Source organism: Eptatretus burgeri, chromosome 9 (genome assembly GCF_056783735.1).
Source record: "Eptatretus burgeri isolate ZD-2024b chromosome 9, Ebu_testis_v1, whole genome shotgun sequence".
In the NCBI taxonomy this organism is placed as follows: domain Eukaryota; kingdom Metazoa; phylum Chordata; class Myxini; order Myxiniformes; family Myxinidae; genus Eptatretus; species Eptatretus burgeri.
This window is the reverse complement of record NC_140969.1, coordinates 110,170-125,021: the sequence shown is the minus strand read 5'-3', so window position 1 is coordinate 125,021 and position 14,852 is coordinate 110,170.

Here is a 14,852-nt window from a genome sequence, read left to right as displayed (position 1 = left end):
ATTAACATAATATACATTCCCTTTCGAGGAACTTCCATGCTGGAGGAGGTCATTTGGCTCATCAAGCCTGTGGAATGTTTGCCGACCTATGGTTGTTTGTCCATGCTCTCTCATTTTTCAAATGCTGAGCGTCAAGCAAGGAATGAGCACGCACCATTTTTTAAGGACTCTGCTATGTTGATTAAGTTGGTTGAGGACAGAGGAAGGTGGAGGAGTATCGTGGTCAAGGCAAGACAGATGCTTTGGTCCATCTGACCTCACCCCTTAGAAAGGGAAGAGGAGGAGAGCTATGACTCAACTGGGTTTTGAACCATGGACTCCCAGACTCAGCTTATGCTCTTTCCAATGCAACACCGAGTCTGGTGGTTTTGTGTCTGGCAACAGCAGGACATTCAATTTCAATCACATCAAGGCTGATTGGCTCTCTGTTTGGAGAAGTACTCACTTTTCGTCATTTTGATGGTGTAGTCATTGGTTTTGATTGTGAAGTCACCATAATAAACGAATTTAATAATCAAACTGTGTGAGATGTGCTTCTCCTTGGTATGCTAGTGAATACACAGTGCGGAGAGGCACATGGTGACCCCTTTCAAAATACACCTTCAACTTATGAACTTTGTGTCTGTCTTTGTTTCATTCAGGTTTGTTTACTCAAAAACATCATTAATTGGAGTGACGGATGAAGAACGCTCCTGGGATGACAAGAAAATTGGAACAAACATCAAATTAAGGGTGACGCTTTCCAAATACAACTCATGCTTTTTAAATATTTTTTTACTCTTTGAAAGAAAATCTCAATAATTAAATCATTTTGGATGAAGGTGGTTGAGGTGAAGTGTGGTGGTGGTGGTGGCTGGGGAAAAGGATCAGTGATGATTGGGGATACTGGTGGTGATGGACGGGGGAATGGAGCGGTGTTGGTTATGAGTTTGGGTGAAGGTAATCGGCCGTCGTAGTGATGTGCAAATCCTCTTAAAATTTCAAGTCAATGGAATGAAAATTGAGGATTTAAAAAATCTCACCGAAGTTGTTGACCTATGTTGAACTTTGGCCTGTGTTGACCTTTGGCCTATGTTGACCTCAAAAACAATAGGCTTCTTGCTTCTGTCAAACTCTACCATGTGGTAAAATTTTGTGAAGATCGATTTCATATTGTGACGTGTAGACGATAAACAGACAAATAGACAGAATAACAAAATCGACTGATCAATATACTTGAAAAATCTTCACTTTTGCAAGGAAGACACAAACAAACAAACAAACAAACAGAAAGGGGTGAAAATATAACCTCCTTGACCTTTGTTGGTGGAGGTAAAAATTGTCTTGTATAACATGTTGTGTCATAACTTCTCCTCTAACCTCAGAAACTGCTCTGGGAGGACTACAGAAAATGTTCAAAGGTAACTCAGGAGAGTCTTGAACAATTATGTCACATAATGAGAAGTCTTTGCCGCATGTGTGGATACAAAATTGAGGAAGCAGCAACAAGTATGTACACTGTCTCGTTTCTTGCTGGTTCACATTTATATTCCTGTGTTTCTGTATCTTGATGTTATTATTTATACTAATGTGTGTATCCATGTGTTTATGGATGCGTTTTGGTTCTGCATATTTATATTTACATATCTGTATGTATGCACATATCAGATGATCTACATTATGGAGGACATTCAAAAGGTTCCACAACATGTCACTTTCAATGCAGTGACAAATAATCAACTAGATGGTATTCATTGAATACTCACCCTGCGCAGTCTTCAGAAGGACTTTGTGTTTTATTCAAGATTTTTTTTCTTTGTTCCAAAATGGTGCCAGACTAGTGACTGATGATGTCACTTTTATGAAACTATATTTCCGCTTGGAAGTTGATCAATTAGTTAAAGTGTTGCATTGATCAGTTGGCGGTCTCAACAATTACAGAAAAAAAAAATTCACACTGATCGGATTAAGCGTTACATTTATCAAATTATGATGTCATAATTTTAACACCGATGACGTCATCATTAATAGACCTCATTCCCCCGCATCGGGAGTACTTGACGATTAGCCATGTTTCAATTTATATCATGGAACAGTTTCGGAGATAGAGAGGTGCAATTTTTTTCAGTTTTTCAAAGATGGTGCCTGGACCACGTGACCGATTACATCATAATCATCAATATAAATTCCGTCAATATAACAAGTGGTTGAATACATATATATATATATATATATATATATATATATATATATATATATATATATTATCCCTGTGTCGTAAGAGGTGACCAGGGTTGTGTCAGGAAGGGCATCCGGCGTAAAAAAAAACATGTGCCAAATCACTATGCGGATCATACGGATGATCCGCTGTGGCGACCCCTAACGGGAGCAGCCGAAAGAAGAAGATATATATATATATATATATATATATATATATATATATATATATATATATATATATATATCCACAAATACATATATCTTCAGAGATATACATACATACATATATATATATATATATATATATATATATATATATATATATATATATATATATATATATATATATATGCCTATATATATGGAGGGGGAACATACACCAGAAACAGATTTGATTAAACGCCACCAGGATTTTGAGGAGGGAGAGAGGTTTGAGAGTTCAGACTTGAGATGAGAAAGATGTTGTTTTCTGGCTCTCCTGAGGGTAGATACACACTTGTTCCGAGCTTTGTGGAAAGAACTGAAATTGCCCTCAGTTGGGTTTGCTTTCCATGAGGCAAAGGCAAGTTGTTTCAGGACAACTGCCTCGCCACAAGCTTCAGTAAACCGAGGGCGGGAGGAAGGGTAAGACAACTGAACACGAGAGGGGATAAATCTGTGCATGAGGGAGAGCAAGTTTCTTTGAAAGAATTCCCAGGATGAGTTGATGTTTGAGAAAGTAGTGATAGGAGACCAGTCTGTAAGTTTGATGGCTGCTCGGAGACCCTGCCAGTCAGCTTGAGTGAAATTCCAGACTCGACGGCGGTGAGGTGGTTCTCTGATAACAGCCAGAGAGATGTCCACTTTGACAAGGACGTGGTCAGAAGAACCAATTGGAGCGAAGGAAGAGCAGCAGATATTGTCAGGGAAATTTGTCAAAACCAGATCCAGAAGAGATGGAGTACCATTGGTTGAGATCCGGGTCGGGAAGTTGACCGATTGAGTCAGTCCCAATGAGTCGCAGAAAGCTTTTGCTGAGGTGCCATGGCAGGTGAGAGAGGTACCCACACCTAGCCAACTGGCCTGATGACAATTGAAGTCACCACATAAGAGGAAGAGAGAGTTTGGATGAGAAGATAGAAGATGGTCCATGTTTTCGGATAGTGAGGTGTAGATGGAGTCATCACTGTTCGGTGGACGGTACAGTACACATATAAACATGAGGTGGGAGTGGAGGGGAAGCCGAAGCCAGAGGTATTCCTGGGGGTGTGGGGGAGTGAGAGCAGTGCATGGAGAGTGAGGAATAGAGTCTTTGATGAAGAGAGCAACACCTCCACCAGGACGAGGCTCAGGTCTGTCATACCGTAAGAGGGAGTAGCCAGGGAGAGATACTTGGGAGTCAGACACGTCTTGGGAGAGGAAAGTTTCTGTTAGGCAGATAATGTCTGGTTTGTCAGTGGCAACCTGTATGGAAAGATCTGAAAGGTTTGAGCGAAGGCCCCGGATATTTGAGGTCCACACTTTTAATGAAGAGGAAGGGGAGGAGGCTTTGGGTGCAGGAGGTGGAGGGGAGGGTAGGACAAGGGACGAGGGGGCAGGTAAGGAGGGTTGCTGAAGGAGTGTGGGGTATTGCAGAATAGCGAGGGGAGGGGGCCGAATAAGGAGGAGAAAACGCTCTGTGGTGCTGCGGGAGAGGGGGGACAAGAGACAAGGAAGAAGGCAGTTGAGGATTTGAGGAGGTGGAGTGAAGAGATGGAGGTGAGAGGGCAGTGGAGGGAGGCAGGTTGGTGGATGAGAGAGGGGGCAACTTTGAGAAGGAAGAGTGAGGGGGATGAAAAGTGGGAGAAAGGTGAGGGGGAATTTTTGAGAGAGGTGAGAGGGAGGCTTGGAGGGAGAAGAGTGGGATGGTTGCTTTGAGAGTGAGAGTGAGGGGTGAGGGGGTGAGTTGGCACTGAAGTTGGAAAAAAGAATGGTTGATGGAAAGCGAGCATCCATGGCAAACTGTGGTTTTTAAAAGTTTTAGGTCAGAGATGCGATTTAACACAATTCTTGATGGATGCAATGAAGGCGAATTCAGAGAATGGAGAGAAGAAGCGCTGTAATCGATGGATTTTTTAGGCAAGGAATGAAGGAGAGGTCGAAATGAGAGCAGTCTGTTAAAATAGCAGAAGAGTAGTGCATTGTGAAACAGTAAAAAGTACCACATGTGTGAGAGAGGAAGATGAAGCATTATAAGATCGTTTTTGTTGTTAAAAATAATGTATGAGAGAGTTCAACAGATTAGGTCATGGAAGTGTAAAAAAAAAAAAAAAAAAAAAAAAACCCAGTCGCACCCAACTGTCCCTGGACTCTGTATCCTTTTCTCCTGACAAGGTGGAGAGCTTGCTTTCAAACCTCGAGTCAGATTCTGCAACCGGTCCTGACGGCATCAGCCCACGTGTCCTCAAAGCCTGCTCTTCTGCTCTTGCTCACCCTCTCTCTGTTCTATTCACCCTCTCATTTGCCCAAGGTCATCTGCCATCTGCTTGGAAATCTGCTATCATCACTGCCCTGCATAAAAAAGGTGCAAAAACAGATCCCTATAACTACAGACCAATCAGCCTTCTCCCAATCATCAGCAAGGTGATGGAATCCATCATCGCTTCAGATATGAAATCCTTCCTCTTCTCCAATGGCTTGATTTCCAATCATCAATTTGGTTTCAGACCAGGTCACTCTACCCTGGATATGCTGCTTCTGCTCTCCCATCAATGGATGGAGGTCCTCAATGCCAGACAGGAAATCCGAGCCGTATCCCTGGACATATCACGTGCTTTTGACACAGTCTGGCACCCTGCTCTACTCACCAAACTCTCTTCCCATGGTATTCAAGGCCATCTCCACTCATGGCTCGCAGACTTCCTCTCCTGTCACAGTCAACGTGTGGCCCTAAATGGAGTTCTTTCATCCCCTCTTCCTGTGCAGGCTGGAGTTCCTCAAGGTAGCATTCTGGGCCCTGTTCTTTTTCTGGTTTTCATCAATGATCTCTCGGACTCTCTGGAAAATCCTCTATTTCTCTTTGCCGACGACTCCACCCTCTGCCGTACCATCTGTCATCCCTCAGACCGGCAAGCAGCAGCTTCTTCGCTCACTGCAGATCTGGATAAAATCACAAACTGGTCCAACACGTGGAACATGTCTTTCAATCCAGACAAATCTCACACTCTCACTATGTCTCTTCGAAAGGACCGTTTACAAAACCCCCCCATCCACTTTCTCAACAATCCTCTGGAAGAAGTCTTTTCTTTCAAGCTTCTAGGTCTCACTATCTGCCATGACCTTTCCTGGGAAAGTCACATTTCCAACCTCGCCTCAAAAGCCAGTCGCCGACTGGGAATCCTCCGTCGTGCTAAGTCCTTCCTCGGCCCTCTTGAGCTCCTGACCACTTACAAAGCTTTTGTCCGTAGCCTGATGGAGTACTGCTCTCCCCTCTGGGCTGGTGCTCCTGCCTCCCACCTTTCTCGGCTTAACGCTGTCGAAACCAGGGCATTTAAGATCATTGGCATCTCCCGCAATGAAGCTGTGTCTTTGGGCCTCTCACTCAATCACCGCAGGTTGGTCGGTGGTCTTTCTGTCTTCTACCGACTCCTCTCCAGCCTTGCCCCCCCTGCTCTCTCTGCGATTTGTCCCCACCACATTTCCACAGGGCGCTCAAGGTCCGCCAACAACCCCCTTCTGGTAAAACTACCAAAATCACGAATCACTGCTCATCTTCACTCTTTCATTCCTCTTTTTTCCCGCCTTTGGAATAAACTTCCTCACTCTATTCTTTCCCATTCTTCCCTCCAGGCCTTCAAAACAGCTGTTCACCACCACCTCTTATCTTCCCCCATCCAAATCCTCGATCTTTTCTACCCCCGATAATCCACCCAAGCCCACTTCCTTCATTTCTCCTGCTTTCCTTCCTGAAAGTCCCTGAAATGTCCATCTTCTCTTCGCCATGTTCACCGTCCCATCCCCATCCCTCTCCCTTCCACAGTTCACCTAATGTGTCTGTTCCCCACTGTTTTGTCCCTTCCACTCCCGCCCCTCTTGTCTCATGCCTCCTTGCTGTGAGTTGTGTGTTTGCTCTCATACGAGCCTCGACCAAGGTATACAAAAAAAAAAAAAATGCCTGGTGTTGGCGCAGTGGTTAGGGCAGCGGCTTGGGATCCAAAAGGTCCTGAGTTCAAGCCCCGTTGGGCCACTGAAATAATACACCAGGTGGTTGACTCAGCCTGTCATCCTTCCGAGGTCGGCGGAATGAGTACCAGTGTACTGGGCCGGTACATACCCCGGCTAAAATAGGTGTACCATATCCCTGTGTCATAAGAGGCGACCAGGGTTGCGTCAGGCAGGGCATCCGGCGTAAAACATGTGCTAAATCACTATGCGGATCATACGGATGTTCCACTGTGGCAACCCCGAAAGGGAGCAGCTGGAAGAAGAAGAAGCAAAAGAAGATACATACATAAATATGTGTATATATATATATATATATATATATATATATATATATATATATATACATACATACATACATACATACATACATACATACATACATACACACCGGGCGTAGTGGCATGCGCCTGTAATCCGGCTACTTGGAGGATCGCTTGAGGACAGGAGCTCTGCGCTGGGCCACACTGCGAGAGAGTGCAGGGCAGCCCGGAATCCTGGCGAAACCCAATCCTTGTCGCTGTGTCGTAAGAGGCGACCAGGGTTGCGTCAGGAAGGACATCCGGCGTAAAAGCTGTGCAAAATCAGTATGCGGATCACGGATGATCCGCTGTGGCGACCCCTAACGGGAGCAGCCGAAAGAAGAGCAACATATATATATATATATATATATATATATATATATATATATATATATATATATATATATATATATATATCTGTGTAAAGATAAACATACATATATATATATATATATATATGTATATATATATGTATATATATATATATATATATATATATATATATATATATATATACATGTATATGTCTACATATATATACAGTGGTGCCCCCAGAGTCCGAATTTAATTTGTTCCAGGAGGCTGTTTGGATTGCAAAAAGTTCGGATTCCAAAACTATTTTCCCAATAAGAAATAATGGAAAGTGAATTAATCCGTTCCTGGACTCCAACAAAACCCACTTTCAACTGATATTACCCATGTTTAAGGAAAAATAAGATGAGTAAATGATATATGGTATGCTGCTGACAGAGCATAACATGTTATCTGTGCTATGATATGTTATCTGTGATAACATGTGATATGTTATCAGAGCTGTGATATGTTATCACAAACTCACTAAATTTCTTCACAAACTTTGCTGCTGCATCCACATTCGAACTAGCAGCCTTTCCATGCATAACAACACTGTGGTTCCCAGTTCTTTTCTGAAAGTTTATGAACCATCCTCTACTCGCCTTAAACTCTTCATTATCAGCACTACTTCCAGGCAGGCTTTTTATAAGGTCAGCATGCAGGCGCTTGGCTTTCTCACAAATTATGACCTCAGAGATGGGATTACCAACCAACTGTTTTTCGTTTATCCACACTAAGAGGAGTTTCTCCATCTCCTCCATAAACTTCGATCTTTTAGAGGTCAGATTCGTAACGCCTTTTGCCACATCAGCTGCTTTTATCGCTTCTTTATTGTTCAGATTCGTACACACGGTCGATTTCGGCAGCTCAAACATGGCAGCGAGATCAGACACACGCGTACCGCTCTCATGCTTTGCGATAAGTTCTTTCTTCAACTCAATTGTCATTCTCAGTTGTCTTCCTCTTACTCCTATTTGCTTCACTGCTCTTCTTGGGTGCCATGGTGAATGCACAAGGGTGATAATTGAAAAAAAACCAGCACAAATCAAGGTGAAAACACGAGGTAAAGTAGCGATCGACACACGAGATATGCTTTCATGAGTACTTCCACCGACGAACTGAATGAACAAAGCACGAAGATGCGGGTCGAACAGGCGGGGGAGATACACGTGAACAAACATGTACGCTACGTTGTGTTCGGTTTTTGAAAATGTGTTCGGTTTTTCGGGCAAAATATTCTCGAAAAAATTGTTCGGATTCCAATTTGTTCAACGTGGCGTTCGGATTCTGGGGGCACCACTGGGTATATCTATATATATATATATATATATCGATATATATGTATATATATATATATATATGTATATATATATATATGTATATATATATATATATATATATATATATATATATATATATATATATATATATATATATATATTGTGACGTCCACGGGACTTGAACAGTCCCGTCAACGTAGAATGAGCCGAAACGATGGAGGCGCTTTATTTATTTATAACCCAAACATGGTGGTTCTAATCGTTCTACCGCAAACGGGACGAGGAAGGTGGCACGAGTCACTTTTCACTGAGTTGATGATGTTTATTTGTTTTTACTATTAGCCAGAAATAACAAGACTCGGCAAGAAAAGGGATCCGGGGAGATTCGACGGGATGGTGTGGGATCGGGCGTGGGGAAAAACACAGACAATTCCAATGAATATACAGATCTCAAACCCTCTAAGGCGCCAAGCACACACACACACACACACACACACACACACACACACACACACACACAAAACGTAGCTATTTCTGGTGGTCAGGCTGGACCGTGGTGTGGACGCAATTGTCCCTGGATCGGTGTCGGACGAGCTGGCCTTGCTCTCGTCAGGGGGGCAGGAGAAACCGTGGTGCTGTTGACCTCCTGGTCTTGGCCCAAGTCCGCTCAAAGCCACCAGGGAACCAGCTCTGGCGCCAAGTTGCGAGCAGGAGAGGGAGGCAGGTCCGCCCGCCGTTCGACCCCGTACTCCGAGTCAGCAGAACCCCAGAGCCAACCAAGGTGAGGCACGAGGCTCAGCAAGGCTCCAAGACACGATGAAGAACACGATCGAATCAGCACAACAACAAGGACGCTCTCCGCGCAACAGCCTCCACACCAAAAAAACACGATCTTTTCGTCCCGATCTTCTTCCTCTTCCTTTTCGACCCCGAACAGAACCTTTTTATCCTCCTGTCCTCGTCACTTCCAATCGAGCCGTTTATTGGCCCACCGCCGTCGCCTTCTGCCAATCGTGATCACGGGGCGGAGCCATCCGCTGCACTGTCCTGTGACATCACGGCCAGTCTCCAGAGAATACCAAAAGGGGTTTACGCAGACACACTTACCCTATCCCGTGTCCCTATCTAATTACGTGACAATTATCATTTCCCCCTTGAAGAAATGAACATTTACTAGACAACTTATCACCATTGAATTGCTACTTATTATATCGAGATCCTGGTAAACTCGAACAGCATGGCATACCTAATTAAACATCCTAATTACCCTTTGAATGCATACCCCCCCCTCAAACATAAAAATATATATATATATAAATATATATATATATATATATATATATATATATATATATATATATATATATATATATATATATATATATATATATATATAAATCCCCTTGAATATATATATATATATATATATATATATATATATATATATATATATATATATATATATATATATATATATATATATATATATATAAATATATAAATCGCCTTGTGGCGCGAATCCGCAACAATATATATATATATGTGTATATGTATATATATGTGTATATGTATATATATGTGTGTGTATATATATATATATATAATATTTTGTTGCGGATTCGCGCCCGCCGGCGTGCGAACGGCCACGTAACTCGAATCGCGGAACGTCGCCCACCGGACGGACGATCCAGTCGTGACCCTCTCGGACTAACGCCGGGAACTAGTCACGGGTGGACCTTTCGGTCTCACCACGATCGTGCCAATCGGCCCCCGCGTGGGATAGGGTTGCTCGCCAAATTCGACCTACCTAAGTACCCACACGGAGGGTAGACCGGGCGATCGCACCTCGCCGCAGGTCGACTTCGGACACGGGCCACTTTAAGCGACCCGTTCTGTACTATCGGGATAACCGAGCGGTGTTATTCGTCGGCCTCGACGGTTCGATTAATTATCGACGGTTCGATTAATTATTGGGCGTTTTAGCCCACGACCAACCCTTTACGTGAAGCAAGATGGAGATTCAATGAAAGAAAAGACGAAGCGAAGCGGGAAAACAGTTCAACATAACTCACATTTATTTCGCGATGAACGGGAAGCACACATATACAATTACACCAAAAGCACATGTAAAAGGAGAAGAAACACAATATTACACAAAAAGCAAATATAAAAGAGAAACACAATGCGGAGCTATCCGACTACCGAGCACACGGCAACACTTATACAATTTTAATTCACAGACGGCGCCGACAACACATATTCCCAAAGCAAAAGAAAAGAGAACCACCCTCCAGGATGAGGGGGGTAGACGGGCCTGGGGCCGAGACCGTGTCGGGCCTACCCGTCTGATGATGAGACGCAGAGCGGCGGTGGCGCCTCAACTCCGCGGGCCTTGCGGACAGTGTCTGGTAGGGGGTGGGAAAGGGGCCCCCTTGTCGCACTATCTCAGCGCGGGGGGAAACAGGAGGGGGTTGTTGATGCTCGGGGGGGGGGGGAGGATATCACCCTGTCTCGGGTCCCGCGACGAGCGTCTCCACCTCGACCTCGGTCGCGTTGCTGGCCTCTCCCTCTGCAGCTCCCGGCACCGACGCGAGCACCCCCTCGTCCGCCTTCGCCGCCGCCACCTCTCCACAGCTCCGTCTAATCATCCTCTCCGTCTCCTCTCTTGGCTCGTCCCAACTCTTCACTCTTGACTTCTCCCCTCCGAACTCTGACTCTTCTTCCCAGCTCCACCGACAACTCGTTCCAACGCACCACTCTCAACTTTTTACTGACGAACGCAGCCATTTATATAAGCCCTGTGGCTTCGCTCCTTCACCTTTGACCCTCTGCCTCCGACCCTTCACCTCTCTAACTGGCTCCCCATTGGCCCGAGGAAAAGTGGGCGTGAATGCTTTTTGATCCATGAATTTGCATATAGCGTCCTCACTCCAACGCCCTGGAGGCGGGGCCAAATCGCCCCAGCTCGCCGATAGGACGGAACAGAAGTGGGCGTGAGTCGTTTTTGATCCGTTTTTCTCGGAAAGTCTGTCATGTTTCTGAACACGCTGCTCGGTGCGCGCCCTACACGAGTCCAGTATCGGTGCCCACAAGTGGCGCGAGAATGACGGTGATGCGATGGTGGCGAGTTGTGACGGTAAAGGTCGTGGCTGTTGTTGTGAAGCGGCGTTGTGGTTGGTGGTTGTTGTGTGATGGCTGTTGAGACGTGGTTGGTGGTGGTAGTAATGGCGGCTGGTCCAAAATAAATATAGTAAAAGAAAAACGGCTATCTAGAGGGGTCGCAGCCCGAGTGAATGACATTTATTCCCTCTAAACAACGGGTTTGGGCCTAACTACACATATACTTACAGAGATATCTCACCTAAGGGACCTGAATGGTGGTTTGTGAGTTTCGTCAACCACAACAACATATATATATATATACATATATACTGTATGTGTTTATATATATATATATATATATATATATATATATATATATATATATACTGTATATATATACTGTATATATATCTATATCTATATATATACTGTATATATGTATACTATATATATATATATATATATATATATATATATATACTTTTAGAGGTCAGAGTTGTAACGCCTTTTGCCACATCAGCTGCTTTTCTCGCTTCTTTATTTTTCAGAATTGTACACACGGTCAATTTCAGCACCTCAAACATGGCAGCGAGATCAGACACACGCGTACCGCACATGCGTACCGTACAGTATATATATATATATATATATATATATATATATATATATATATATATATATATATATATATATATACTGTATGTATATATATATATATATATATATATATATATATATATATATTGTATATATATATATATATATATATATATAAAAAAAAATAATCCCTTCACATTAATTTTTTTTTTTTTTATTACTTGTGAAAACATAACTGACAGGGGGACCTTTTACGCTTTCATCATGATGCTGTCACCCCAGATTCAAACATCACGTGTTGTTTTATTATTCACCTTTAAACTCCAGAACAGGAAGACGTGCATGCAAGATCTCTGTATTTGGTTCACTGATTGAATGACATGATATATGTGCTGATGAAGAAATGTAATTTGAAAAACCTTTTGTTTTAAACTATGAAAATGTTTTTATCCCCCACTGACATGTTTCGAAATAGAGGATGAGCAAACACAGATGTTGGCTTTTCAGTTCACACCTTATGAAAATTCACCTTTATTGCAACGCATCCGTCCAAAACCCTCCAAGACTCGTAAGGTGGGATGCTTTTCACTCACGTTTCATAAATTAATGTGTGAATTCTATCTCACATTTTTCTCCACTCCATCGTTGATCTTTCAATACTTTTTTGGGGATATACAGAGTCAAGGCTTGTGGAAGAGCTCGAACACAGAACGAATCCGGATGCAACATAACAAAAGGAACAGCAGGAGAAGTTAGAAATATCAACAGCAGAGCAAAGGGAGAAAATAGGTGGAGACGGACAAACAAGGGATTGAGGTAACGATGAGGGGCAAGGGAGAGCTCAAGGGGAGAACAACTCTCTTGAAGACCTGGACGTTAGAATGAGATTGAAAAGAATGTGAAAGTTGGTTCCACTGGTGGTGACAAAAAGAGTAAAAATGAGTGGAGGTGAGCAGTAATTCTGGCTTTTGGCAGTTTCATGAAGAGGGGTTTTCTGGTGCGCCATTTGTGTCCTGTGGATTCCTGATGGGGGGCAGGGGTGGGGGACAAAACACAGAGAGGGCAGAGGGTCAGGTCAGCTTTGGTATGGGAGCATGTGCCGGAGCAGCGCGTTGCTGCGTCCACTTTCCTTCAGTACTCCAGAGGCCTCCATCTGGCCTTCCCCCAGGCATATGCCTGGCCCATCCCCATCTCAATGAGATGCTGATCAACCGACTGCAACCCCAAGGCAAGTGGTTTGGCCCATTGGCCTCCTTCACTCACGAGGCTCCCTTGCTGAAAGAATCTGGTGAGCAGGATCAGTCAGGAAAATGAGCCACATGTCCATACAGCCACAGCTGAAACTCAAAGACTATGCAGGTAACAAATTTAATTTGAGTCTCTCTCAGCAACCGCTCGTTGGACACAATGTCTGACCAGCGATCACCAAGGATTCTGCAAAGAGACTTGGTACCAAAGGAATTTAGTCTCCATCTCAGATCCCTGGTCAGATTCCAAGTCTCACATCTGTACAGCAAGACTGGAAGTACCAAGGACCTTAAAAGTTGCACTTCAGCCCTCTGTCCTGGTACCAACCTTGCCACACCCCATGATCGAGTGAAACCATGACTCTCCAGGCCCGACCCAGACGTCCATTGATCTCTGGCTCACAGCAAGCAGAGACATGAATATCACTGCCAAGATAAGTGAATCTCTCGGTGACCTCAACATCTTCACCACAAACAGGTACAGATGAGATGGCAGCATCCAAGATGTCAATGAAAGCCTGGATCTTAGTTTTGACCCAGAAAACCCATAATCCCAGGCCCCCAAAAGTTTTGACCCAGGCCCACAAAAGGATATCTTGAGTCTCCACAAAGATGACTGCATCATCTGCGAAATCAGGGTCAGAGAGCTTGACATTCCCAAAGATGCAACACAGCTTGATCTCTCTGACATCCTCCCCAGAATTTAGTCCATACAAGCGCTGAAAAGTATGGGGTCCATTACACACCTCTGACGAACTCCAGTAACATCTGGAAATAAGTCGGAGATGGTATTATCACATCTCACAGCACTCTCTGTGCCAGAGTATAGTTCAGATGTCAGATTGATCAGTTTATCTTGCACCTCAAGAAGACCAAGAATCCTCCAGAGAGCATCCCAATTCACTGAATTGAATGCTTTTCAGAGGTCAACATAGGCTGCAAGCAGCCCCTGCTGAAACTCTTGTCTGTGTTCGGTGAGGACCCGAAGGACAATGATATGGTCAATCATTGACTTATTTGGTGTAAAGCCTGACTGTTCTGGATGCTAGTGCTCAAGCAGATGGTGGCGAAACTTGTCATTAATTATCCGAGCAAACACCTTGCCCGGCACTGAGAGCAGCGTCACCACTCGTAAGTTATTGCAGTCCTGGCGATCACCCTTCCCTTTCGAGAGAGGAACAACAAGGCCCCACTTCCAGTCAGTTGGGATGATGCCTGTGTTCCAGGCAGAGCACAGAACTGCATGCAACGACACGAGTGCAGCATTTCCACCAGCCTTGAGAAGTTCAGCATGGGTGCCACAGATCCCAGGACCTTTACTCCATTTCAACCGGTTCACCACAGCCTGTGTTTCCACAAAGTAAGGTGGACCACAGTTGATTGGAGGGTCAGCAATAGGGATGGGAACACCCCTGACATCCAACTCAACAGCTGGTGGATCAGCCTGGTACAGCCATTCAAAGTATCTGGCCCAGCAGGCCTTCACTTTGGATTACCCTGTCAAGGGCCCACACCCTCTGCTCTCATTGTAGTACACCGAGGGACGGGCTTGGAGGAACACAATGCGCAAATTCCACAGTAAGCATGATGAG